Source organism: Elephas maximus, chromosome 6, assembly GCF_024166365.1.
Source record: "Elephas maximus indicus isolate mEleMax1 chromosome 6, mEleMax1 primary haplotype, whole genome shotgun sequence".
NCBI classification, from domain to species: Eukaryota; Metazoa; Chordata; class Mammalia; order Proboscidea; family Elephantidae; genus Elephas; species Elephas maximus.
This window is the reverse complement of record NC_064824.1, coordinates 139,758,306-139,786,166: the sequence shown is the minus strand read 5'-3', so window position 1 is coordinate 139,786,166 and position 27,861 is coordinate 139,758,306. Positions and strand designations below refer to the sequence as shown.

At 45.7% G+C, this 27,861-nt stretch overlaps 1 protein-coding gene across 6 annotated transcripts in view; it reads left to right on the top strand.

Annotated features, from left to right (window-relative positions):
* RAB17 (RAB17, member RAS oncogene family) overlaps positions 1-27,861 on the top strand; it is a 108,934-nt gene that overhangs the window by 69,676 nt on the left and 11,397 nt on the right. For 2 of the 6 annotated variants that reach the window (XM_049888549.1, XM_049888543.1), the window contains exons 1-2: positions 16,441-16,700; positions 23,926-24,106. The gene's annotated coding sequence lies outside the window, so the exon portion shown is untranslated. Of the gene's footprint in view, positions 1-16,440; positions 16,701-17,205; positions 17,383-23,925; positions 24,107-27,861 lie in introns of those variants that run through there. The other 4 variants (XM_049888545.1, XM_049888544.1, XM_049888548.1 and 1 more) reach the window with 4 other exon arrangements.

Sequence of the window (27,861 nt, the reverse complement as noted above, 5' to 3'; positions counted from 1 at the left end):
TGGCTTCTCCTCAGTCCTTGACGGTTTGCACACATCAGTACATCTAGTGGGCATTTTGAGTATGAAGTCACAGTGAGTCTGAAATCCACTATTTACACATAGCAGCTAGCTAAGGCAGGTTTTCCTTTTGAGAAATCACTGTATTTATGAGTAAAACATCATCCCTGTCAATCACTCAACCCCAATCGTCCACAACAGAAAGTTAGCACAGATGTTTCAGATCTGTTCCCTTGTCACAGGAAGGAGCTGGCTGTATTTTTGGCTGTGGCTTTTAAAAGCGCTGTTTCCTTGATTTGCCAATTTTTAAATAGCACAAACATGTCGTCAAGTTTTTGTTACGCTGAATAACGCTCTGAAGACATTTCCATGAGAAAATCACTGGAAGTTTCTCTACGGTAACACAGCACTGGACGATTGAGGACATTCTGAGGGGCCTCGGCTTTGCCTAGTTCTACTCTTAGCCTGTAACAGTGCTCAGGGGTGCTGGCTAAGATAAAGCCAGCAACCCATCTATTTTAGGAACGTAACAGAAAAATAGTTTACCACTTACTCATTTGTGCTCAAGTTGAATTCTTTATATCAACATCCCAGACAAAGGAGAGTTTATAAAATTTGCTACAGTTTATAAAATTCATCTTTGCCCTAAGTATGTAGTTTTCTTCCAATGGAGCATTTCTCTTACTGACAGTAAAATGTAATCACAACGCAAGAAGTAACCCCTGTGAAGGGCTTGGTGCAGCTCTGGGCACACTGCAAGTGCACGAGAGAGTGCCTGTTGTGTGCAACCGTGTGCCAGGGGAGAGGCTGAGAGGAGCAAAAGTCGGCCCTCCTCCCAGTGGATCTCAAGGCATCAGAAGGAGTGGTAAGTCACCATGTAAATAACCAACTTGGTCCAAGGGTTGCATTACAGATAGAATTGTGTCCTCTAAAAATGTGAGTTGGAGTCCTAACTCCTGTACCTGTGGATGTGATTCCATTCAGGAATACGGTTTTCTCTGTTATGTTAACGAGGCCACATCAGTGCAGGGCGTGTCTTAGAAGTAATCATGGCTAAGATGTAGAAAAACCAGACTAAGCACAGAAATGAGCTAGCACAAATTCAATGAGGGAGGACACGCGGAGATCTTCAAGGAACAGAGGACCCCGGGGTTCCCGAGGCCAAGACAACTATTTTCCCCAGACCTGGTGCCCTGAATTTGGACTTCTAGCCTCCTATGTGTTTGTAAGTTTGTTGTACTGTGGGGGCTTGCATGTTGCTGTGATGCTGGAAGCTATGCCACTGGTATTCAAATATCAGCGGGGTCACCCATCATGGACAGGTTTCAGCTAAGCTTCCAGACTAAGGACAGACAAGGAAGAAGGACCCGGCAATCTACTTCTGAAAAGCATTAGCCAGTGAAAACCTTATGAATAGCAGTGGAACATTGTCTGATATAGTGCTGGAAGACGAGGCCCCCAGGTTGGAAGGCACTCAAAATACAACTGGGGAAGAGCTGCCTGCCCAAAGTAGAGTCAACTTTAATGAGGTGGGTGGAGTCAAGCTTTCAGGACCTTCATTTGCTGATGTGGCATGACTCAAAATGAGAAGAAACAGCTGCAAACATCCATTAATAATCAGAACATGGAATTTACAAAGTATGAATCTAGGAAAATTGGAAGCCATAAAAAATGAAATGGTGCGCATAAACATCAATATCCTAGGCATTAGTGAGCTGAAATGGACTGGTATTAGCCATTTTGAATCGGACAATCATACAGTCTACCCTGCTGGGAATGACACCTTGAAGAAGATGGCTTTGCATTCATTGTCAAAAAGAACATTTCAAGATCTATCCTGAAGTACAATGCTGTCAGTGATAGGAGAACATCCACGTGCCTACAATGAAGACCACTTAATACAACTGTTATTCAAATTCACGCACCAACCGCTAAGGCCAAAGATGAAGAAATTGAAGTTTTTACCAACTTCTGCAGTCTGAAAATGATTGAACATGCAATCTGGATGTATTGATAATTACTGGAGATTGGAATGTGAAAGTTGGAAACACAGAAGAAGGAAACATAGTTGGAAAAATATGGCTTTAGTGATAGCAACGATGCCAGAGGTCGCATGATAGAATTTTGCAAGACCAATGACTTCTTTGTTGCAAATATCTTTTTTCACCAACATAAATGGCAACTATACACAGGGACCTCACCAGATGGAATACACAGGAATCAAATTGACTACAAAAGTGGGAAGAGATGATGGAAAAGCTCAATATCGTTAGTCAGAACAAGGCCAGGGGCCGCATGTGGAACAGACCATCAATTGTTCATATGCAAGTTCAAGTTGAAACTGAAGAAAACTAGAACAAGTCCACCAGAGAAAAGGTATTACCTTGAGTATATCCCAGCTGAGTTTAGAGACCATCTCAAGAATAGATCTGACACATTGAACACTAATGACCAAAGAGCAGACGAATTGTGGAATGACATCAAGGGCATCATACATGAAGAAAGCAAAAGGTCATTAAAAAGATAGGAAAGAAAGAAAAGGCCAAAATGGATGTCAGAAGAGACCCTGAAACTTGCTCTCAAACGTTGAGCAACTAAGCCAAAGGAAGAAATGATGAAGTAAAAGAACCGAACAGAAGATTTCAAAGGGCAGCTCGAGAAGACAAAGTAAAGTATTATAATGGCATGTGCAAAGAGCTGGGGATAGAAAACCAAAAGGGAAGAACACACTCAGCATTTTTCAGGCTGAAAGAACTGAAAAAATTCAAGCCTCGAATTGCAATAGTGAAGGATTCTATGGAGGAAATATTAAATAACTCAGAAAGCATCAAAAGAAGATGGAAGGAATACACAGAGTCACTATACCAAAAAGAATTGGTTGATGTTCAACTATTTCGGTAGGTACCATATGAACTGGAAATGATGGCACTGAAGGAAGAAGTCCAAGCTGCACTGAAGGCACTGGCAAAAAACAAGGCTCCACAAACTGACAGAATACCAACTGAGATGTTTCAACAAATGGATGCAGCTCTGGAAGTACTCGCTCATCTATGCCAAGAAATATGGAAGACAGCCACCTGGCCAACCAACCGGAAAAGATCTATATTTATGCCTATTCCCAAGAAAGGTGATCCCACCAAACACGGAAATTATTGAACAATATCATTAATATCACACACAAGTAAAATTTTGCTGAAGATCATTCAAAAGCAGCTGCAGCAGAATATCGACAGGGAGATGCCAGAAATTCAGGCCAGATTCAGAAGAGGACGAGGAACCAGGGATATCACTGCTGATGTCAGACGGATTCTGGCTGAAGGCAGAGAATACCAGGAAGATGTTTACCTGTGTTTTATTGACTATGCAAAGGGATTCGACTGTGTGAATCATAACAAATTATGGATAACACAGGGGAGAATGGGGATTCCAGAACACTTAATCGTGCTCATGAAGAATCTGTACATGGATCAAGAGGCAGTCATTTGAAAAGAACAAGGGGGTAATACATGGTTTAAAGTCAGGAAGGGTGTGTGTTATGGTTGTATCCTTTCACCATACCTATTCAATCTGTATGCTGAGCAAATAATCTGAGAACCTGGACTATATGAAGAACAATGGGGCATCAGGATTGGAGGAAGACTCAATAACAACCTGCGTTATGCAGATGACACAACCTTGCTTGCTGAAAGTGAAGAGAACTTGAAGCAATTACTGATAAAGATCAAAGACCACAGCCTTCAGTATGGATTACATCTAAACATAAAGAAAAAAAAAATCCTCACAACTGGGCCAATAAGCAACAATATGATAAATGGGGAAAAGATTGAAGTTGTCAAAGATTTCATTTTACTTGGATCCACAATCAACACCCATGGAAGCAGCAGCCAAGAAATCAAAAGACGCATTGCATTGGGCAAATCTGCTGTAAAAGACCTCTTTAAAGTGTTGAAAAGCAAAGATGTCACCTTGAAGACTAAGGTGTGCCTGACCCAAGCCATGGGGTTTTCAATTGCCTCATATGCATGGGAAAACTGGACCATGAATAAAGAAGACCGAAGAAGAACTGACACCTTCGAATTGTGGTGTTGGAGAATACTGTATATACCATCGACTGCCAAAAGAATGAACAAATCTGTCTTGGGAGAAGTACAACCAGAAAGCTCCTTAGAAGCTTTGGACACGTCGGGAGGGATCAGTCCCTGGAGATGGACATCATACTTGGTAAAGCAGAGGGTCAGAGAAAACGAGGAAGACCCTCGGTGAGATGGACTGACACAGTGGCTGCAACAGTGGGCTCAGGAATAGCAACGATTGTGAGGACGGCGCAGGACCGGGCAGGATTTCCTTCTGTTGTGTGTAGGGTGGTTATGACTTGGAACTGACTTGATAGCACCTAACAACAACCAAAACAAGAACGACGGCCTTCTAAACGGTGAGAAAATAAATTTCTATTCTTTAAAACCACATCCTTGCGGTATTTCTGTTACAGAGGTAAACAAAAGCCAAAAAATCCCTTGCCGTTGAGTCGATTCCGACTCATAGCGACTGTGGAGGACAGAGCAGAACTGCCCCACGGGGCTTCCAAGGCTGTAATCTGTGCAGAAGCATCTTTCCGCCATGGGGCAGCTGGGGGGTTGGAGCGACCAACCTTTCTGTTAGCAGCTGAGGGCTCTGACCACTGCATCACCAGGGCTCCTTGTGTTACACGGCGCTAGGGAACTAAGACGGGTTGTACCTTTTGGGAAAATCAGGACGGAGCCCTTGCTTCGATGATGGATGTGACTTCTCCACACGGGTAGGAATGGTGGCCGAGGCAAGTCCAGGCAGGGGCGACCTTGTTCTTGCATCATCCTCACTGGCTGTGCTGTGAGGCCACCTGAAGGGTAAATGTCTTGAGCCCTCTCTGTATCCTCCTCAGGGACTCCCGCCCTGCCACTCTTGGAAGGAGACTTGAGCTCCTGGCTCAGGGGGAGACCATAGGTGTTAAGCATAGCTGCTGGCTGCTCTGAGGGCCCAGAGATGCCACACCCCTCTCAGGGAGAAGGAAGCCTTTGGCCTTAGCAGGGGTACAGAAGGGACAAGGCTGAGGGCTGGGCTGGCCTGATCCCAGGAAGGAGGGAAGACACTCCAGAGCCAGCCAAGATAAGGCAACAAAGACCTGCCAGTGCCAGGCTGAGAGAGAGCAAAGAAGAGAACGTCCAGGCCGCACAGCCGTGGCTCTGCTGTGTGCATACATGCGTGTTTATGCAGGTGTGTGTGCATGCATTGTACATGTGTGTTTGTGTGCATGTGTGTGTGTGTGCCGGTGTGCATGTGTGTCTGCTTGTGTATGTTTTCCTGCATGTGTGCACTATGCACACATATGTGCATGCATGTGTCCATGTGCATGCCTGTGTATGCGCACTTGTGTGTGTTCCTGCACGTGTGTACATGCTGTTGTTGTTGTTGTTAGATGCCGTCGAGTCGGTTCTGACTCATAGTGACCCCATGCACAACAGAATGAAACTCTGCCCGGTCCCGCGCCATCCTTACAATCGTTGTATGCTTGAGCTCAATGTTGCAGCCACTGTGTCAATCCACCTCATTGAAGGTCTTCCTTTTTTCCGCTGACCCAGTACTCTGCCAAGCACGATGTCCTTCTCCAGGGACTCATCCTTCTTGACAACATGTCCAAAGCATGTAAGACGCAGTCTCGCCATCCTTGCTTCTAAGGAGCATTCTGGTTGTACTTCTTCTAAGACAGATTTGTTCATTTTTCTGGTAGTCTACAGTATATTCAATATTCTTCGCCAACACCACCATTTGAAGGTGTCAATTCTTCTTTGGTCTTCCTTATTCATTGTCCAGTTTTCACATGCATTTGATGAGATTGAAAATACCATGGCTTGGGTCAGGCGCACCTTAGTCTTCAAGGTGACATCTTTGCTCTTCAACACTTTGAAGAGGCCCTTTGCAGCAGATTTACCCAATGCAATGCTTCTTTTGATTTCTTGACTGCTGCTTCCATGGCTGTTGATTGTCGATCCAAGTAAAATGAAATCCTTGACAACTTCAAACTTTTCTCCGTTTATCATGATGTTGCTCATTGGTCCAGTTGTAAGGATTTCTGTTTTCTTTATGTTGGGGTGTAATCCATACTGAAGGCTGTGGTCTTTGATCTTCATTAGTAAGTGCTTCAAGTCCTCTTCACTTTCAGCAAGAGAGGTTGTGTCATCTGCATAATGCAGGTTGTTAATGAGCCTTCCTCCAATCCTGATGCCCTGTTTTTCTTCATATAGTCCGGCTTCTCGTATTATCTGCTCAGCATACAGGCTGAACAGGTATGGTGAAAGAATACACCCCTGATGCACACCTTTCCTGACTTTAAACAAATCAGTATCCCCTTGTTCTGTCCGAACAACTGTCTCTTGACCTATGAAAAGGTTCCTCATGAGCACAATTAAGTGTTCTGGAATTCCCATTCTTCACAGTGTTATCTATAGTTTGTTATGATCCACACAATCCAATGCCTTTGCATAGTCCATAAAACACAGGTAAACATCCTTCTGGTATTCTCTGCTCTCAGCCAGGACCCATCTGACATCAGCAATGATATCCCTGGCTCCACGTCCTCTTCTGAAACCGGCCTGAATTTCTGGCAGTTCCCTATCGATATACTGCTGCAGCCGTTTTTGAATGATCTTCAGCAAAATTTTGCTTGTGTGTGATATTAATGATATTGTTCTATAATTTCCACATTCAGTTGGATCACCTTTCTTGGGAATAGGCATAAATATGGATCTCTTCCAGTCAGTTGGCCAGGAAGCTGTCTTCCATATTTCTTGGCATAGTCGAGTGAGCACCTCCAGCGCTGCATCTGTTTGTTGAAACACCTCAATTGATATTCCATCAATTCCTGGAGCCTTGTTTTTAGCCAATGCTTTCAGAGAAGCTTGGACTTCTTCCTTCAGTACAATAAAGATCAAAGACCACAGCCTTCAGTATGGTTTGCACCTCAACATAAAGAAAACAGAAATCCTCACAACTGGACCAATGAGCAACATCTTGATAAATGGAGAAAAGATTGAAGTTGTCAAGGATTTCATTTTACTTGGATCGACAATCAACAGCCATGGAAGCAGCAGTCAAGAAATCAAAAGACGCATTGCATTGGGCAAATCTGCTGCAAAGAACCTCTTTAAAGTGTTGAAGAGCAAAGATGTCACCTTGAAGACTAAGGTGCGCCTGACCCAAGCCATGGTATTTTCAATCTCATCAAATGCATGTGAAAGCTGCACAATGAATAAGGAAGACTGAAGAAGAATTGACGCCTTTGAATTGTGGTGCTGGCGAAGAATATTGAATATACCATGGACTGCCAAAATAACGAACAAATCTGTCTTAGAAGAAGTACAACCAGAATGCTCCTTAGAGACACAAGGATGGCGAAACTGCATCTTACATACTTTGGACATGTTGTCAGGAGGGATCAGTCCCTGGAGAAGGACATCATTCTTGGCAGAGTACAGGGTCAGCGGAAAAGAGGAAGACCCTCAACAAGGTGGATTGACACAGTGGCTGCAACAATGAGCTCAAGCATAACAATGATGGTAAGGATGGCTCAGAACCGGGCAGTGTTTTGTTCTGTTGTGCATAGGGTCGCTATGAGTCGGAACCAACTCAAGGGCACCTAACAACAACAACAATCATTAGAACACAAGTAAACATCTTCCTGGTACACTCTGCTTTTAGCCAAATCCATCTGCAGTTCTAGGGACTCCCAAGGGACTGGCTGGGCCATCACCCAGTTTGCCTTTCATGGGGACTGCCCTACACAAAAGCATGGTGGCCAACTGTCTCATGAGTATTTATGGGATTTGAGAGGTGGGTGGGTAGAGCACGTTATTTCTCCACTTCTGATGGGAGATGGGTTGTTCAGAGCCTCAGTTCTTCTGTGTGTCTGGCTCCTCTTTTGTCTTGCCTGGCTCCCTCTTGGTGTAACTGTGAGCACCTCAGTTGAGGTCCCCTCATCTCTCCTGCACACTTTGCCCTTGGTGTGCTGGGAGGGTTGTGGACTCTGCTGTGGGTCACTGCGACCTGAAGATCTACTTCAGAAAAACCAGCCATTGAAAACCCTATGGAGCACAGTTCTACTCTGACACACACAGGGCCACTATGAGTCAGAATCGACTATATGGCAACAGAGGCGTTGTGAGGGGGAGATAAGGGGGGCAAGTCCAAGGGGGCAGCAGGCTTGGTGGGGGTAGGGGTTGCTGGAGTAGTTTTACTCAACAGCCTTCCCCCTTCCTTTTTTTTTTTTTTTTTAATTGTGCTTTAGGTGAAAGTTTACCGTGCAAATTAATTTCTCATTCAAAAATTTATACACAATTTTTTTTTTGATGTTCGTTGCAATCCGCTCTAGGTGTCAGCACTCTCCCCCTTTCCCTTTCCACCCTGGGTTCTCTGTGTCCATTCGGCCAGTTTTCCTGTCCCTTCCTGCCTTCTCGTCTTTGCTTTTGGGCAGGTGTTGCCCATTTGGTCTCATATACTTGATTGATCTAAGAAGCATGTTCCTCACGTGTGTTATTGTTTGTTTTATAGGTCTAATAATTGGCTGAAAGGTGGACTTCGAATGTGACTTCAGTTCTGAATTAGCAGGGTGGCTTTTTCTGGAGGCCATAGTCTTAGGGGTTACTCCAGTCTCTGTCAGATTAGCAAATCTGCTTTTTTTTTTTTTTTTATGAACCCAAATTTTGTTCTGCATTTTTCTACTGCTCTGTCCAGGGCCCTGTATTGGATCCCTGTCGGAGCAGTCAGCGGTGGTAGCTGGGCACCATCTCAATCTTCTGGGCTCAGGCTGGTGGAGACCATGGTACCTGTCATCTGTTAGTCCTTTTGAGTAATATTTCCCTTGTGTCTTTGGTTTTCTTTGTTCTCCTTTGTTGCAGACCAATAGATGTATCTCAGATGGCCACTCGAAAGCTTTTAAGACCCCCAATGCTACTCACAAAAGTAGAAACTAGAACATTTTCTTTATGAACTATGTTATGCCAACTGACCTAGATGTCCCCTGAGACCATGGCCCCCAGCCCTCAGCCCCTGTAATTCTTTCTCTCAAGGCGTTTGGATGCATCTAGGAAGTTTCTATGACTTTGCCTTGGTTAAGCTGTGCTGACTACCCCTATAACATGTGTTGTCTTTTCCTTCACCAAAGTTAACTTGTCTACTATCTAGTTAGTGGCTCCCCTCCCAACCCCTTCCTGCCCTCATTCAAGAGCCTTTTTTTAGGGAAGTTGGTCAGGGAATCTCAAGTGAAAGCCAAGGAACTATGACAAAGGGGGAGGAAGGGTCATTCAATAGCCTGGGGCTCAGAGAAGACTTACACATGTCTCAGATATTTGTCTAAACCAAGCTGAATCCAGGCTTCCTCTTGCTCCCAGCTTGGATCTTTCACAAGGTGTGACCCCTGCTGGCTCAGTGTGATGGTGAGCGATTTCAGTCTGCCAGTGTGAAGCCTTGTAGCTCAAAGCCACAGGTGAATTAAAGAACTGAATCACTCACTCATTACGGCCTTCTGGGCTCTGGATGCTGAGTATGAGCTGTGTGCAGTTGGCCAAGAGTCTCATTTCTTCCAGTGCCATTGGTGAGTCAAAGGGCCCTTGTCTGTTAAACCCACTGGCACATAGTCCCAGATTGCCCTCTAGAAAACAGTACCACTTGACGGGCTCAGTAGGAGTTTCTGGAATTCCCCAACTCTTGACTCCCTCGATTCTCTTGCCAAACCTTGGGTGTTATTAATCTTTGCTAATCTGATTTTTGGGTTGATTTAATCAGCATTTGTACATACTGGTGCAGGTGAACATTTCTGCATGTGCTTCTCAGACATCTATGATCCTTTCTCACGCATTGCCTGGCCATAGTCTTTGCCCATTTTCCTATGAATGGGTCAGTGCAATTTTATAAATTAGCGATATTAAATAGCACATATGTTGTAATGATTTTTCTCAGTTTTCTGTTTGCATTTTTGTTTTTATTCTTGGTAGTTTTCTTCATGTAGAGATGGTTTTAATTTGCTGGTAGTCATTATTTCTGCTGATGGTTTGGCTTCTGCATTTGACTGTGTGGCATGGTGGTTAAGAAGGATGTGGGTTTGAGTCATGGTTCAGCAGCTGCATGACTTACTTTGGGGAATTCCATCAATGTTTCTGAGCATCAGCGTTCTCATTCATAAAATGGGGATAACAATATTCTCCTCCACTGGTTTACTGTGAGGATCCACTGTTATAACTTATATAAATGCTGAGCAGGGTGCTGGGAAGCACTCAATAAATGACGGCGTTCCATGCTCTTTGATCATAATCAGCAAGTGTAGTTGTGGCACTTCTGTTACTACGGAGGTATCTGAGAAATAGAAGAAAAAGTTAAGACACAGGTCCTGTCCTTGAAAGAAAAGGGAAATGGAAAATTAACTTATAGGGAGGGACTGCCTGGTGCTGGGGGTCCCTGGCAATATTGGAAGGAAGTGTTAATATGATGTTGTTGAAGGACTCCATCAGATGAAGACCCTGAGAAGCCATTAAAAACTTAGTCTAAGTACAAGGTGCAGCAGAGATGGACACCAGGTCCGTCTGTTCCCAGAGACCTCGGGCATCTAGTTGACCTTGCGGCTTATCACCTTGCTGGAGAGACAAGGCAACGTGTTCATGTGACTACTCTTCCATAGCTCAGCCTTGCAGGTTCAGGCTTCCCTGGCTTTTGTGCCAGTAGGGGGCAGTGGTGCGCAGTGGCCATGTCAGCTGAGTGTAAAATGCTGAGTAGCATTTTCGGGAATTTTCCTACTCTCGACTCTTGCCAAACTGTGGGTGTTATTGGTCTTTGCTAATCTGATTTCTGGGTTGATTTAATCAGCAGTTGTACACACTGGTGCAGGTGAACATTTCTGCATGTGCTTCTCAGACATCTACGATTCTTTCTCATGCGTTGCTTGGCCGTATTGTTTGCCCATTTTTCTCTGAATGGGTCAGCACAACTTTGTAAATTAGTGGTGTTAAATAGCATGTATGTTGCAATGATTTTTCTCAGTTTTCTGTATGCATTTTTGCTTTTATTCTTGGTGGATCAGCATCTGGGCAGCTTGGGGGTGGCCAGGCAGAAGGAACTCCTGGATAATTGGTCAAGAGAGACGGTCAAGGCCAGCAATGCCTGCCAAGGCTGGGAGGAGCAGGAGTGTACTATGTGTTGTCGTGTGCCATCTAGTTGATTCCAACTCATAGCCACCCCATGTAACAGAGTAGCACTGCCCCATAGGGTTTCCTAGGCTGTAATCCTTATATGAGCAAATTGCCAGCTCTTTGTCCTGCAGAGCTGTTGGTGGGTTTGGAGGACTGACCTTTCAGTTAGCCACTGAGTGCTTAATCATTGTGCCACCAGGGCTTCTTGTACTATGTGTAGGGCTAGGGAAAACCCTGGTGGCATAGTGGTTAAGAGCTACGGCTGCTAACCAAAAGTTCAGTAGTTGGAATCCACCAGGTGCTCCTTTGAAACCCTGTGGGGCAGTTCTACTCTGTCCTATAGGGTGGCTAGGAGTTGGAATCTACTCGATGACAGTGGGTTTGTGGGTAGGAAAGTTAGGTCCAGGGCCCAGAAGGTGAGGAATAGGACCTGGGAACCCAGGTTAGGGAACAGTGATCAGGTCTCAGGTGGGGAAAGTAAAGTAAGCACCTGACCGAGGACTCTGGCAATGAGGGGACTTTGTGGAGAATAAGGTCTTCTGACAGAATTACTCATCGAATGTCGACTGTGCCAGCGAGGACCCTATTCATCATCACCCAGCCACTCGCACGTGCCAGGATCTTTACCTTATCATCTTTAATTTTCACAATAATTTTAAAAGTTAAGTGATATTATTTCCACTTTACCAGACAGGAAACTGAGGTTTAGAGATGAAGGAGCCTGCCTGAGGTCACAATGCTGCAATGTATCACTATGTTTCCTTATTCATTGTCCAGCTTCCACATGCATATGAGGTGACTGAAAATACCATGGCTTGGGTCAGGCGCACCTTAGTCTTCAAGGTGACATCTTTGCTTTTTAACACTTTAAAGAGGTCTTTTGCAGCAGATTTGCCCAATTCGGTGTGTCGAGGATTTCTTGACTGCTGCTTCCATGGGTGTTGATTGTGGATCCAAGTAAAAAGAAACCCTTGACAACTTCAATCTTTTCTCCATTTATCATGATGTTGCTCGTTGGTCCAGTTGTGAAGATTTTTGTTTTCTTTATGTTGAGGTGCAATGCATACTGAAGGCTGTGGTCTTTGATCTTCATTAGTAAGTGCTTCAAGTCCTCTTTGCTTTCAGCAAGCAAGGTTGTGTCATCTGCAAAATGCAGGTTGTCAATGAGTCTTCCTCCAATCCTGATGCCCCGTTCTTCTTCATGTAGTCCAGCTTCTCAGATTATTTGCTCAGCATACAGATTAAATAGGTGTGGTGAAATGATACACCCCTGATGCACACTGTTCCTGACTTTAAATCACGCGGTACCCCCTTGTTCTGTCCGAATGCCTGTGTCTTGATCTGTGTGCAGCTTCCTCGCGAGCACAGCTAAGCCACCCTGTAGGACAGAGTGAACCGCCTCTGGGGTCACCAGGGCTGCAGTCTGTACGAGAGCAGATTGCCACATCTTTCTCCCGAGAAGCGGCTGGTGGGTTCAAACCACTGACCTTTCAGTTAGTAGTTGAGCACTTAACCACTGTGCCACAGATGCTCAGTAAAAGGTGGCTGTTGTTGTCGGGAGCTGTCAGGTTGACTCCACCTCACGGCGACCCTGTGTGCTGCGGAGCAGAGCTGTGCTCCACGGGATTTTCTTGCTGTAGTTTTTATAGAAGCAGATCAACAGGGCTTTCTTCTGTGGCACTGTGAGCTAGTTCGAATCACCCACTTTGCGGTGAGCAGCAGCTACTTTTATTTTTGTTATGTTTCTAGTCCAAGTCCTTACCCAATTGGACAAGGCCTTCACGCCTGGGGTCCCCGCCCTCCTCCCCACGCCTTCCCTCTCACCGCCCACCGCAGACCCCATGCTCACTGACTGTGCACCCCTCGTCCCCCCCTTCTAGACCTCCACCCACACTCACACTCCTCCTGGGTGGGCGAGTTTTTCTGCCCTGTTTCAGCGTTTCCTCCTGGGGACAGTCTTCCTGACCCTTCCCCTTCTCCGCAGTATTAGCCAGTCTCCCCTGCCTGCGCCCTTTGACCCTTTGTGCCTGGGCTGCCACCTCTCAGCTGCAGACACCTGTCCTGTCCCTGCCGGGCACTGGCCCTTCAGGGCAGGACTTAGATTTATTTCCTTGGCTCCCCTCTGCTCTGCCCAGCCTGGTAGGCAGCCAGGTGCCAAAGGAATTGTTGAGCTGAGGAATTTGACTCGGTGTACAGAAACCCTCATGGAATTTTCCACTGAGATAAGTAAAACAAGGGTGAAGACTTGTAGGCAGACATGGCCATTTCTGTTTATCTCAAAGGCCTTGGCAGATAAGAGGGCTCTGGAAGAACAGGCTGAGATAACTATCATGCTATGAGTTCGACCCTTAGATAACAGCTCAGCAAGGGGGCCCCAGGGAGGAAGGGGAGGCCTAGAAAAGCTCCAGCTGACTTCTGCCAGGTGCGCTGGGCAGAGTGGGGGGTGGCATCACTAGGGGAGACGGGGGTGTGGATTGCACCCTTTGACACTGTCAGATGGGGTGACACCAAAATGACCCCAAGGCCGGTGGTGGTGGGCGGGCAGGTGCTGCTGGGGGAGGAGCCACCAAGGCAGTGGTGTCACTATGGTTGGTGTCGCCTGTCACCCAGTGTGGTAACTCATTACCACTCCCCCAACAGTAGCCAATCACTAGGGTTGGTGTCATCCAGTGTGGTAGCTCGTCACTCCCCACCCCCCACCGTCACCTGCCTGTTGGGCAGAGAGGAGGGTCTTCGCCTTGCCCAATGGGAGAGGGGAGGAGCCTGGGGGCAGAGGGGTGGAGCCATATGGAGCTCAGCACAGTGCAGGGGTGGGGTGGGGCCACAGCTCCTCCTACAAGGGGGTTCCCTGGCAGGCCCCGCCCACCCCTAGCAGGGGTGGGGTGGGGGGTGGGGGAATGGGAGGTGGGGTGGGTGGTGGTAGGTGACATCATGGTTACCATACTGGGTAACACCAACCCCAGTGACACCACTGGAATGGGGTCCCTTGGCCACTCCTGCTGGAAGGATGTGAAGGTGTTCGCTATGCGAACGACACTGGGGGCCTCCGTAAGGAACTGTGGGGCTTGGATCTGGAGTGGGCAGTTAGCAGTGTTCACCACGAGCCCTGATAACCGCTTCTAGGATCTCAGGAGTGTTTATAAGCTGTGGGTCAAGCTTCCATCGAGTGATGCCAGGTAGCAAATTGGGAGGAAGCCCCAAAAGGCTGGCATGGATGGAAAGGAACCCAGTGGAATGGCTGTCTTGGGGAGCAGAGAAGCCCCAGAATTTCCCTGTAGATATTTGACCAGAGACTGAAAAGTCAGCTGGCAGGGGTGTTGCTGAGATAGTTCAGACCCTAGGTGAGGCTCAATCCCATAAGCCCTAGAGCCTGGCTAGCCCTGGTGGTTGTTGTTGTTAGGTGCCCTTAGGTCAGTTTTCACGCATAGTGACTCCATGGACAGCAGAATGAAACGTTGTCTGGTCTTGCAGCATCCTTACAATAGTAGGTACGTTTGAGCCCATTGTTGCCATCACTGTGTCAATACGTCTCATTGAGGGTCCTCCTCTTTTCTGCTGATTCAGTACGATGCACGATGTCCTTCTCCAGGGACTGGTCCCTCCTGACAACGTGTCCAAAGTATGTGAGACGAAATCTTGCCATCTTTGCTTCTAAGGAGGATTCTGGCTGTGCTTCTTCTAAGACAGATTTGTTCATTCTTTTCGCAGTCCATGGCATATTCAATATTCTTGGCCAACACCACAATTCAAAGGTGTCAATTCTTCAGTCTTCCTTATTCATTGTCCAGCTTTCACATGCATATGAGGTGACTGAAAACACCACAGCTTGGGTCAGGTACACCTGAATCTTCAAAGTGACATCTTTGCTTTTCAACACTTTAAAGAGATCTTTTGCAGCAGATTTGCCTAATGCAATAAGTCATCTGATTTTTTGACTGTGGCTCCCACGGGCATTGATCCAGGTGGAATCCAGCCCTGCAGCTCTGTGAGTTGGCAGTTCTGTTGGAAGCTCAACGTGTGCACATGAGTGTGCGTGTTGTGTAGGTGAGCTGACTAAATGGAGTCACTGTGATGCTGCATCAGGGTGGCCCGGGGCCCAGCCCCTCACCTTCTTCTCTACCACCCTACTAAAGGTCCCCGGGTAGTGCAAATGGTTTGCGCTGGACTGCTAACCTAAAGGTTGGCGTTTCAGACCCACTCCGGCTCCATGGAAGAAAGCCCTGGCGATTTGCTTCCTTTAAGGTTACAGCCCATAAAACTCTCTAGAGCGGTTCTCCCCTGACACACACACGGGGCCACAATGAGTCAGAACAGATCTGACGGCAACTAAAAACAACAAGTGCTGATGCGGAGTCCTGGGTGGTGCAAATGTTTAACACACTTGGCTGCTAATTGAAAGGTTGGAGGTTGGTGTCCACTCATAGGTCCCTCAGAAGAAAGGCCTGGCAATCCACTTCTCAAAAATCAGTCCTTGAAAACTCCAGGGAGCACAGGGGGACCCACTGAGGCTGCTGTGAGGCCGACTTGGTGGCAGCTGGATTGTGCCGTCTGGGCTCACAGCCGACACACTCCCACCGCGTGTCTTTAGCCTCGCCCACCGCCCGAGCACGCTCGGAGACCCTGAAACCTTACCTTGCAGGCACTGTTCCATCACCACCAGGCAGGGAATTCCAGGCCTAGAGTCCTGTGAAGAACTCAAGGACGAAGAGGGAGCCCCTGTCACCTCTCCTGCCCCTCCCTCCACAGTGATACCCAGGGGCTGAGACTCCAAGGAAGGGTTGGGGGTGACAAAGTATGGAGAGAAGATTAGAAAAATATACCGTCCCCCAGGCGGCACCAGCCCGGACCCCACTGTCTGACCCTGGACGAGTGCAACCTGAACGGCCTCGGGGTCCAAGGGTGGGGTCTGCAGGAGTTGGCTGGCCGCTGTTTGCAGAAGGATTTTAACTTATTTGACCAAAATGTTGTTTTCCCCTCTGGACTGTTTGTTTCAAGTACAACAGAGGTTCACTGCAGCTCCAGGGAAGGGGCCCAGGCAGTCCTGAGGGGGGCCTGTGCCAGAGCTGACACTCGGATTTGGGGACAGAGCCGCGAAAGGCGCTGCACGGGTGAGGCTGTGACTTCCTGTGGCACCAGGTGTCACGCTTGCCCGCTTTATGCCCGGCCTCCTGCCTGGCCCTGCCCAGCCCCGGGTGACCACATGACCTCGGTTGGACCTTGCCCCCAAGGCAGGAGGGGAGGGCAGAGGCCTGTCCTGGGCGGGCGGGCGCTCACACACCTGCCCGAGGCCGCCGCTCTGACCTCCCTGCCCCGGGCTCTGTTTTCGGGTACAGCAGAGCCGTCTGCTGACCCGGTTGCAGCCCTGTCTGCTGCCCCTACTGGGGAAACCAGCCTCTGCCACACCAGGAGGAAGGAGGACGGGACAGGTGGCAGCCCTGCATGGCCCAGTGATGGTTGTGAAGCTGGTGCCCTGAAGTGACCAGCCTGGGAATTGTGAGTTGTTGTTTAAACTTCTGAGCACTGTATAGAGGGAGAAAGTGTGTGTGTGTGTGTGTAGTATATGTGGGGCGTGTGTGGTGCGTGTGTCTGTGTGCTGTGTGTGTGTCTGTGTGTGTCTGTGTATGGTGTGTGTGTGCTTGTATGCATGCGTGTGTGTGTGTGTGTTTGAACGTGCCCATGTGCATGTTATCAAAGGAGCAAAGCGAGGGGCAGAAGAGGCTTGTTGTACTCAGGGGTCAGAGGGGCCCTTGTTTGGATCCCCAGTGGCACTAGGTCCGATTTCTGGAAGAGATTCTTACTTGAGGGTGTGCTGGCCTCAGGAAAATTCCCATGCAAAGCCTGAGTGTAAAACCACTGTAACGAAGAGAGGCCTGTAAAGGAATCCGTGTCAATGGGATCAAACTGCTCAATTAAAACATTTTGTTGATGTCAGACTTCCTTGTGAAAATCCCCTGTAAATCTACCTGTGTGTTTTTCGTATATATTTTTCTGTATCCAGTGGCGACAGCGTTTCTGAAAGGGACTAAAGGTCTGAAAAAGCACCTGTGTGGCAGTCGTGTGTCCTCTCCGAGCCTGGGCAAGGGTGACATCCAGGACAGAAGTCTCGCCAATATTCTCATAAAACCAGAACCTTCCCTGGAATTGCCCAAAGGAAAACAAAACAAAAACAAGAGTGGTGTGTGTTTGCTCTCCTTCCTTTTTCCCTTTCAGTGGAAAGCAGTGAGGCTGTAAGAAATGAAAAAGCCCCAGATGAAGAGAAGTAGGGAGGACTGTCCCTGTCAGGCTTGAAAACTGAGATTCCTTTGCCTTTAGAAAGACTCCGAACGCCACCATCTTGATTAAATTTTGGAGGCCCGGTCAGATGTCCCCTTTAGAATTTTTTCTCTAAATGGAGCCCGCCAGCCTCTGATTACTGAAAGCTATAGCATAGAAATCACATAAAAAGTTAAACACGAACATGGTGAGTGTGGCCTTATCCGTAGGAGAGAAAAACTTAAAACCAAGGAAAAATCCAGCATCAGGGAAATGACTCAGCAAATTGGGATAACCATTGGAACGCTATGCGGCCGTTACACACTAGGTTTTTGAAGCATAAATAGGAATGTGGAAAGCTGCCTTTGATATTACATTAAGTTTTTTTTTTTTTTAAGAAGATAGGATACAATAATTTTCTTTTAAAACTATGGGTTTTGGTTTGTTTTTAAGATTCATAGGGGAAGAACTGGAAGAATAGAGGAAAAATATTCATGGCTGTCTTAGGGGTGTGGGATTGTGAGTAATTTCTCTTTTTTTCCACATGGACAATTCTGTGTCTATATTTATGGTAAAAGGTTACTTTTTAAACCAAGAGAGGTATCACTGAAGGCATGAAGTGTTGGTACCTGGTGTCATAGTAACAGCACCTTCATTCATATTCCACTTATTTCAGTTAATTCCGACATGTTTTGGGCTAAAGATTTCCTTGACTTAAAGGACTTTCCAGTCTCTGCAAATAAATAACCCACCGGTGGCCGTCAGTCAATTCGGATTCACGGCGACCCCACGTGCGTCAGAGCAGAACTGCGCTCCACAGGGTTTTCAGTGGCCGACTTTTTGGAAGTAGATTGCCAGGCCTTTCTTCCAAGGTGCCTCTGGGTGGACTTGAACCTCCAGCCTTTCAGTGAGCAGTCTAGCCCCTTTACTGTTTGCAGGATCCAGGAACTCTGTGCAAATAAATAGCAAAGAAAACTTGAAGGAGTATCTTTAAATACTGAGGATGCATTGCTGTTGGGTGTCTTACAACTTTCTCTTGATGTAAAATTACTGTACAAACCAAAGGGTCTTTTTCTCCCAAGCAAGCTGTCTTAAGCGCTTCTCACAAGAAACAAGTCATTAGCCTGGGATGGCCCAGAAAGTTCAGAAACTCCATTCCCAAAAATGGTTTGCAAATTTGGTTGTTTCTTTAGCTGTTAGGTGCCATCAAGTCAGTTCCTACTCAGAGCGACCCTATGGGACAGAGTGGAACTGCCCCACAGGGTTTTCTAGACTGTAATCTTTATGGGAGAAGATCATCAGGTCTTTCTCCCCCAGAGCCGCCCAGTGGGTTTGAACTGCCAATGTTTCAGTTAGCAGCCAAGCACTTAACTGTTGTGACATCAGCGCTCCTTTGCAAGTTTAGACTCATTACTGAAGTGACCATCTTTTTCCAGCGAGTCTGAGGCGCTGGGGTTCCAGGGCCAGGTGTACTGTGATGTGGTTCTTGTCAGTAAAGTGGGCCCTGCCCTTGCCGCCCTTGTTTGCTTTCTGAAATGATGACAGAGCCCAGAGAATCCCGTTGGGCTTGGGGCAGCAGACTGTGGCGTTCATCTTGTGTCTTTGTCATAGAACAACTGCTGGGCCTCTCTGTAGGGTGGGGTGACACCAGGACCCTCAGAGCTTCTTGGTCACCTGCACCAGGAGGCTCTGTGAGCATGTTGCCAGGCTTGGCCCATCCACTCTGTGGAGGTGGCCTGTCCACTAGGCCTGGTCAGCTCGAGGCCCCTCGGGTCAGTACACTGTGAGCAGGCTTGGCTTCGAGGCGTAGTCTCGTGCTTTCCTCGGCCGCCCTGAGCTGGGTGGCTGGTGTGAAGCGTTTTCAGTGTCCTGAGGTTCTACTCTGTTCTCCCTTCTGCAGTTGCCCCAACTTACTGCTTGATGAGTGGCTGGAGCTCCACTGACAGTAAAACCGTACAGCGGAAACAGCGTGTCGGTCCAGTTACAGCTTCCTGCTGAGCCCTTCCCTCACTCATTCATTCATGAACTATTTTTTGAACACTGCGTGAGTTAGCCTAGGATTGCTGTACAAATTACCACAAACTGAGTGGCTTCAAACCCCAGAATTCATTCTTCGCTCACAGTTCTGGAGGCTGTTGTGGTTGTTAGCTGCCGTGGAGTGTGTACCAGTGAAGGGGACCCCATGTATCACAGAACGAAACCCTGCCCGGTCCTGCACCATCCTCCCAATCCTCGCTGTGCTTGAGGTCATTGTTGCAGCCACTGTGTCAATCCGTTTCATTGAGGGTCTTCCTCTTTTTCACTGACCCTCTACCAAGCATGATGTCCTCCGCCTGGGACTGGTCTCTCTTGATGACATCTTCAAAGTATGTAAGACGAAGTCTCGCCATCTTCACTTTTAAGAAGCATTCTGGCTGTACTTCTCCTGAGACAGATTTGTTCTGTCTTGCGGCGGTCCATGGAGTATTCAATATTCTCTGCCAACTCCACAGTTCAAAGGTATCAATTCTTCTTCAGTCTTCATTATTCTTTGTCCAGGTTTCACATGCATAAGAGGCAATTGAAAACACCATGGCTTGGGCCAGGCACACCTTAGTCTTCAAGATTACATCTTTGCTTTTTAACACTTTAAGGAGGTCTTCGGCAGCAGATTTGCCCAATAAAATACATTGTTCGATTTCCTGACTGCTGCTACCTTGGGCGTTGATTGTGGATCCAAGTAAAATTAAATCCTTGACAACTTCAATCTTTTCTCCATTTATCATGATGCTGCTTACCGGTCCAGTGGTGAGGATTTTTGTTTTCTTTATATTGAGTTGTAATCCATACTGAAGGCTGTGGTGTTGATCTTAATCAGTAAATACTTCAAGTCCTCCCTTTCAGCAAGCAAGGTCGTGTCATCTGCACATCACAGGTTGTTAAGGAGTCTTTCTCCAAACCTGATGCCCGTTCTTCTTCATGTAGTCCAGCTTCTTGAATTGTTTGCTCAGAAAACAGATGGAATAAGTATGGTGAAAGGATACAACCCTGACGTACGCCTTTCCTGTTTCAAAACCATGCAGTATCCCCTTGTTCTGTTCGAACTGCCTCTTAGTCTATGTACAGGTTCCTCATGAACAATGAAGTGTTCTGGAATTCCCGGTCTTTGCAATGTTATCCATAATTTGTTATGATCCACTCCACACAGTCAAATGCCTTTGCATAGTCAATAAAACACAGGTAAACATCTTTCTGGTAGTCTCTGCTTTTAGCCAAGATCCATCTGAAGTCAGCTTTTAGCCAAGTTCCACATCCTCTTCTGAATCCACCTTGAATTTCTGGCAGTTCCATGTCAATGTACTGTTGCAAATGACTTTGAATTATTTTCAGCAAAATTTTAATTGTGTGTGATATTAATGATATTGTTCGATAATTTTCACATTCTGTTGGATCACTTTTCTTTGGAATGGGCACAAACATGGATCTCTTTCAGTTAATTGGCCAGGTAGCTGTTTTCCAAATTTCTAGGCATAGATGAGTGAGTGCCTACAGCACTGTATCCATTTGTTGAAGCATCTGAATTGGTATTCTGTCAATTCCTGGAGCCTCGTTTCTCGCCAATGCCTTCAGTGCAGCTTGGACTTCTTCCTTCAATACCATCAGCTCTTAATCATATGCTACCTCCTGAAATAATTGAACATTGACCAGTTCTTTTTGGTAGAGTGACTGTGTATTCCTTCCATCTTCTTTTGATGCCTCCTGCATTGTTCAATTTTTTGCCCATAGAATCTTTGAATATTGCAGCTCAAGGCTCAGATTTTTTCTTCAGTTCTTTCAGCTTGAAAAATGCCAAGTGGTTTTCCGTCTCCAGGTCTTTGTACATTTCATTACATAATACTTTGTATACTTTTCTCAAGCCACCCTTTGAAATCTTCTGTTCAGCTCTTTTACTTCATCATTTCTTCCATTCACTTTAGCTGCTCTATGTTCAAGAGCAAATTTCAGAGTTTCTTCTGATACCCATTTTGGTGTTTTCTTTCTTTGCTGTCTTTTTAATGACCTCTTGCTTTCTTCATGTATGAAGTCCTTGATGTTGTTCCACAACTCGTCCGGTCGTCGGTCATTAATGTTCAACAAATCAAATCTACTCTTGAGGTGGTCTCTAAATTCAGGTGGGATATACTCAAGGTTATATTCTGGCTCTCGTGGACTTGTTTTAATTGCTTCAGCTTCAGCTTGAACTTTCATATAAGCTATGGATGGTTTGTTCTGCAGTTGGTCCCTGGCCTTGTTCTGACTGATGCTATTGAGCTTTTCCATCTTCTCTTTCCACAGGTGTAGTAAATTTGATTCCTGTGTATTCCATCTGGCGAAGTGCACGTGTATAGTTGCCGTTAATGTTTTTGAAAAAAGATATTTCAAGACTATGTCATTGGTCTTGCAAAATTCTATCATGCAATCTCCAGCATTGTTTCTATCACCAAAGACATGTTTTCCAACTGCCTATCCTTCTTTGTTTCCAACTTTCACATTACAGTCACAGCTCCAGTTACATTAATGGAATGTACAAACTATGAATCTAGGAAAATTAGGAGTCCTCAAAAATGAAAAGGATTGCATAAACATGGATATCTTAGGCATTAGTGAGCTGAAATGGACCTGTACTGGCCGTTTTCAATCAGGCGATTATATAGTCTACTATAACAGGAATGACAAACTGAAGAGGAATGGTGCCACGTTCATCCTCAGAAAGAACATTTTAGGATCTATCCTGAAGTACGACACTATTGGCCATCGGATAATATCCATACGCCTACAAGGAAGACCTTTTTTTTTTTTTACAAGGAAGACCAGTTAATACAATTATTATTCAATTTTATGCATCAACCACTAAGGCCAAAGAAGAAGAAATTGATGGTTTTTACCAACTTCTGCAGTCTGAAATTGATCAAGTGTGTGTTCCAGATGCATTGATAATTACTGGTGATTGGAACTCGAAAGTTGGAAACAAAAGAGAAGGACGTGGAGGCCAGAAGTCCTAGCTCAGAGTGTGGGCAGGATCTTGTTCTCTCTGGAGGCTGATGGGGAAGATCCTTTCCTATCTCTCCAGCTCTGGTGGCCCCAGGCCTGCAGCTGGAGGGTATCTCCAATCTCTGCCTCCATTGTCAGATGTTGTCTTCCCTCTGAGGCTCTCTGTCTGTCTTATTTCCTCTTTTTATATGGACACCGGTCATACTGGATTAGGTCCCTCCCCACTCTGATACGACCTGATGTTAACTCAACCTTACGCTAACTCGTTCCATCTACAAAGACCCTGTTTCCAAACAAGGTCAAGTTCACAGGTACCAGGAGCTAGAACCTCAACATATCTTTTTGGGAGGCACAATTCCATCCTTAACAGTAATTCGATCCATAATAAGCACCTAGTAAATACTCAATGACTATACATCTTGCTCTCATTCAAGGTTACAGCCCAGGGAAGGAGATAAAACTTGAATAAAATAATTATATAAATTGAATCTCATTAGAGGTTTCAGCCAATGACAGAGATGTCATTAGTAAAAAAATCATTCATGTTAACGTACAGTTACAGACAGATACTTTCAAACAAGAAGAGGAATAGGGAATAATAAACTCCGTGATGGCAAGAATCTTTGTCTATTTCTTACCACTGCTTGTATGTATGGAGACCATGGTGGCATAGTGGTTAAGAGGTAAACTGCTAACTGAAAGGTGGGCAGTTCAAATCCACCAGGCGCTCCTTGGAGCTCTTTTTTTTTTTTTGGTTTTGTGTGTTGGGGTGAAGAGGGCAATGGTTTTTCAGTGGTAGAATTCTTGCCTTCCACACAGGAAACCCAGGTTCAATTCCCAGCCAATGTACCTCACGTGCAGCCAACAACTGTCTGTCAGTTGCTATCATACTGAACAGGTTACAGCGGAGCTTCCAGATAGGAAAGACGAGGAAAAAAGGCCTGGCAATCTACTTCCAACTATCCGCCAATGAAAACTCTGTGGAATATAATGGGCTGACCCTCAACTGATCAAGGGGATGGTACAGGACCAAGAAGTATTTCGTTCCATTGTGTACGGGGTTGGCATGAATTGGGGGCCAACTCTCTGGCAGCTAACAACAACCATGCTTGTGTAGTGTGGACACGAGACCTTATTTAACCTTTATAAGGGCATTTCTCAGCTCTGTGCGGACTGCGCCACAAGGGCAGGGATGGCTGAGCTGGGAAGGCAGTTTCCAGCCAATGGGTCAGGCATCTCTGTCAGGAATTGCTGTGGTCCTGCACTAGTCATGGCCATGTTGGAGAGGAGAATGGCCTCTCCCGCTCCCTGGGCTGGGCTGTTACATGCCTGTGGAATCCGGAAATCCTAGGATGGCCAGACAGGGCAGAGGGAGCTCCAAGAGATTGTCCTATGCTCAGGCAAATATTTTAAAACACAGCACACTGGTAATGTACCCTTTTTTGTCTTTGCACAGAGCCCGGCGTTTCACCTCATTCATTCATTCATTCACCAGGTGTTCACCGAGCACCTATTATGTGCCAAGAGTCCCTGGATGGCGCAAATGGTTATGTGCTTGGCTACTAACTGAAAGGATCGTGGTTCAAATCCACCCAGAGGCACCTCAGAAGAAAAGCCTGGTAATCTACTCCCAAAAGGTCAGCATTGAAAACCCTATGGAGTGCAGTTCTACTGACACACATGGGGTTGCCATGAGTTGGAATCAACTTGACAGCAATGGGTTTGTTTTTTTTATTTTTTATTCTTAATTATGCTTTAAGCGAAAGTTTACAATTCAAGTCAGTTTCTCATATAAAAACTTACACATACATTGTTAGTTGCTCTCTCTGTAATGTGACAGCACACTCCTCCTCTTCACCCTGTATTCCTCGTGTCCATTCAGCCAGCTCCTGTCCTCCTCTGCCTTTTCATCTCGCCTCCAGACAGGAGATGCCCACATAGTCTCATGTGTCTACTTGAGGCAAGAAGCTCACTTCTCACCAGTATCACTTTATGTCTTACAGTCCCGTCTAATATTTGTCTGAAGAGTTGGCTTAGAGAATGGTTTTAGTTTTGGGCTAACAGAGAGTCTGGGGGCCATGTTTTCTGGAGTCCCTCCAGCCTCAGTCAGACCATTAAGTCTGGTCTTTTTACTAGAATTTGAGTTCCGCACCCCACTTTTCTCCTGCTGCAACAAGGACTCTCTCTTGTGTTCCCTGTCAGGGTGTTCATTGGTGGTAGCCAGGCACCATCTAGTTCTTCTGGTTTCAGGCTGATGGAGTGTCTGGTTTATGTGGTCCTTTCTGTTTGTTGGGCTCATATTTAACTTGTGTCTTTGGTGTTCTTCATTCTTCTTTGCTCCAGGTGGGTTGGGACCAATTGCTGCATCTTAGATGACCACTTGCTAACTTTTAAGACCCCATATGCCACTCACCAAAGTGGGATGCAGAACATTTTCTTAATAAAGTTTGTCATGCCAATTGACCTAGATGTCCCCTGAAACCATGGTCCCCAGATCCTACCCCTGCTACTCTGTCCCTCCAAGTGTTTAGTTGTGTTCAGGAAACTTAACTTTTGGTTTAGTTCAGTTGTGCTGACTCTCCTGTATTCTGTGTTGGCTTTCCCTTCACCTAAAATAATTCTTGTCTACTATATAGTTAGTGAATACCCCTCTCCCTCCCTCCCCACCCTTGTAACCATCAAAAAATGTTTTCTTCCGTGTTTAAACCTTTTCTTGAGTTCTTATAATAGTGGTCTCATACGGTATTTGTCCTTTTGCAACTGACTAATTTCACTCAGCATAATGCCTTCCAGATTCCTCCATGTTATGAAATGTTTCATGGATTCATCATTATTCTTTATCATTTCATAGTATTCCACTGTGTGAATATACCATAATTTCTTTATCCATTCATCCGTCGATGGGCACCTTGGTTGCTTCCATCTTTTAGCTATTGTGAACAGTGCTGCAGTGAACATGGGTGTGCATATATCTGTTTGTGTAAAGGCTCTTATTTCTCTAGGATATATTCCAAGGAGTGGGATTGCTGGATCGTATGGTAGTTCTATTTCTAACTTTTTAAGGAAGCGCCAAATCGATTTCCAAAGTGGTTGTACCATTTTACATTCCCACTAGCAGTGTAGAAGTGTTCCAGTCTCTCCACAGCCTCTCCAACATTTATTATTTTGTGTTTTTTGGATTAATGCCAGCCTTGTTGAAGTGAGATGAAATCTCATTGTAGTTTTGATTTGCATTTCTCTAATGGCTAATGAACGTGAGCATTTCCTCATGTATCTGTTAGCTGCCTGAATGTCTTCTTTAGTGGAGTGTCTGTTCGTATCTTTTGCCCATTTTTTAATTGGGTTATTTGTCTTTTTGTAGTTGAGTTTTTGCAGTATCTTGTAGATTTTAGAGATTAGACGCTGATTGGATTTGTCATAGCCAAATTTTTTTTCCCAGTCTGTAGGTCGTCTTTTTACTCTTTTGGTGAACTCTTTGGATGAGCCTAAGTGTTTGATTTTTGGGAGCTCCCAGTTATCTATTTTCTCTTCTGTGGGTCCAGGCAACAGTTGCCGGTGGGTGAAAACTTCTCAACAGGACAACTGAATGTCATTCGTCTCCAGAGGGGAGCGTGCACCACACTCACAGGCATTCTTATCGGAAAATTGAGCCTGTACCTGATCAGATTTCCGTTCTGAAACACCAGTGTGCAGAAAACACAGGGTTCACGGGAAAGTTCCTGGTGGCCACATAGGGATGTGATCAGCAGCATCCCAAAACTACAGGACAAACAACCTAATTTCATCAACAAATAAATAGCAAAGAAATAATATACATATATATACTGAAAGCTACAGAGGAGATAATAGGATGACTGAGGTTTGCTTCAAAGCAATCTGGTGCTGGGCTATGGGTGAACAAGACTGGCTATGGGGTGTTAGTCGTGGAGGTGGGCGAGGGGTACCTGGAGGTCCTTTGGGCCGTTCTCTCTCCCTCATGGCATGTGTGTGAAATTTTCTGTAATAAAAACTGTGCATGGTCTCCCAAATTTATTTTGGCCGCAGAGCTGTTTTCCTCCAGTGCTGTGGCTTCTGAGGCTTTGGATCCAAGGAGAAAAACTACAAAGTTTTGAGATCCCTTAAATACCAATTTTATTTTTAGAAAGATTTTTTTAAAGCACTAGCTTTAATCCATGAACCAACAATTAAGAGAGCAGTTTACCTCTTGGGTGTTTCAGGTACTTTTACGAATAAGTCATGCATTTTTAAGAAGTGAGACGTGGTAGAATGAAGACAATAGGACATAGACTAACTATTGTTGTTGTTAGATACCGTTGAGTCAACTCTGACTCATGGCGACTCCATGGGCAACAGAACCAAATACTGCCCGGTCCTGCATCATCCTCATAATAGCTGACGTGTTCAAGTCCATCACTGTGGCCATTGTGCCAATCCATCTCACCAAGGGTCTCCCTCACCCTCGCTGACCCTCTACTTCACCAAACAAGATATCCCCTACCAGTGACTGATCCCTCCTGACGACGTGTCCAAAGCAAGCAAGCTGAACAATGTTCTGTTGTGATCTATTGGGTTTTCATTGGCCGCTTTGTGGAAAGAAGAAGTCCAAGCTGCACTGAAGGCATTAGTGAAAATCAAGGCATCAGGAATTGAAGGAATATCAATGAAGGTGTTTCAAAAAATGGATGCAACACTGGAAGCGCTCACTTGTCTAGGCCAAGAAATCTGGAAGACAGCTACCTGGCTGACTGAAAGAGAGCCGTGTTTGTGCCCATTCCTAAGAAGGGTGATCCATCGGAATGAAGAAATTATCCAACAATTAAAAAAAAAAAAAAGATTTCTTCTTCTTTTTTTTTATCATGAATATCACACACAAGTAAAGTTCTGCTGAAGATCATTCAGAAGCGCTTGCAGCGGTACATCCACAGGGAACTGCCAGAAATTCAGGCTGGATTCAGAAGAGGGTGTGGTAGGAGGGATATCACTGCTGACTTCAGATGGATGCTGGCTGAAAGCAGAGAACACCAGGAGGGTGTTACCTGTGTTTTATCGACTGTGCAAAGGCATTGGACTGTGTGGATCACAACAAATGATGGATAACATTGCAAAGAATGAGAATTCCAGAACACTTAATTGTGCTCAAGAGGAACCTGTACATTGACCAAGAGGTAGTTGTTCAAACAGAACAAGGGGACACTACATGGTTTAAAACCAAAAGAGTGTGTGTCAGGGTCGTATCCTCTCACCATACTTAATCAATTTGTATATTGAGCAAATAGTCTTAGAAGCTGGACTATACGAAGAAGAACGGGGCATGACTGGAAGGAGACTCATTAACAACCTGCGTTATGCAGATGACACAACCTAGCTTGCTGAAAGTGAAGAGGACTTGAAG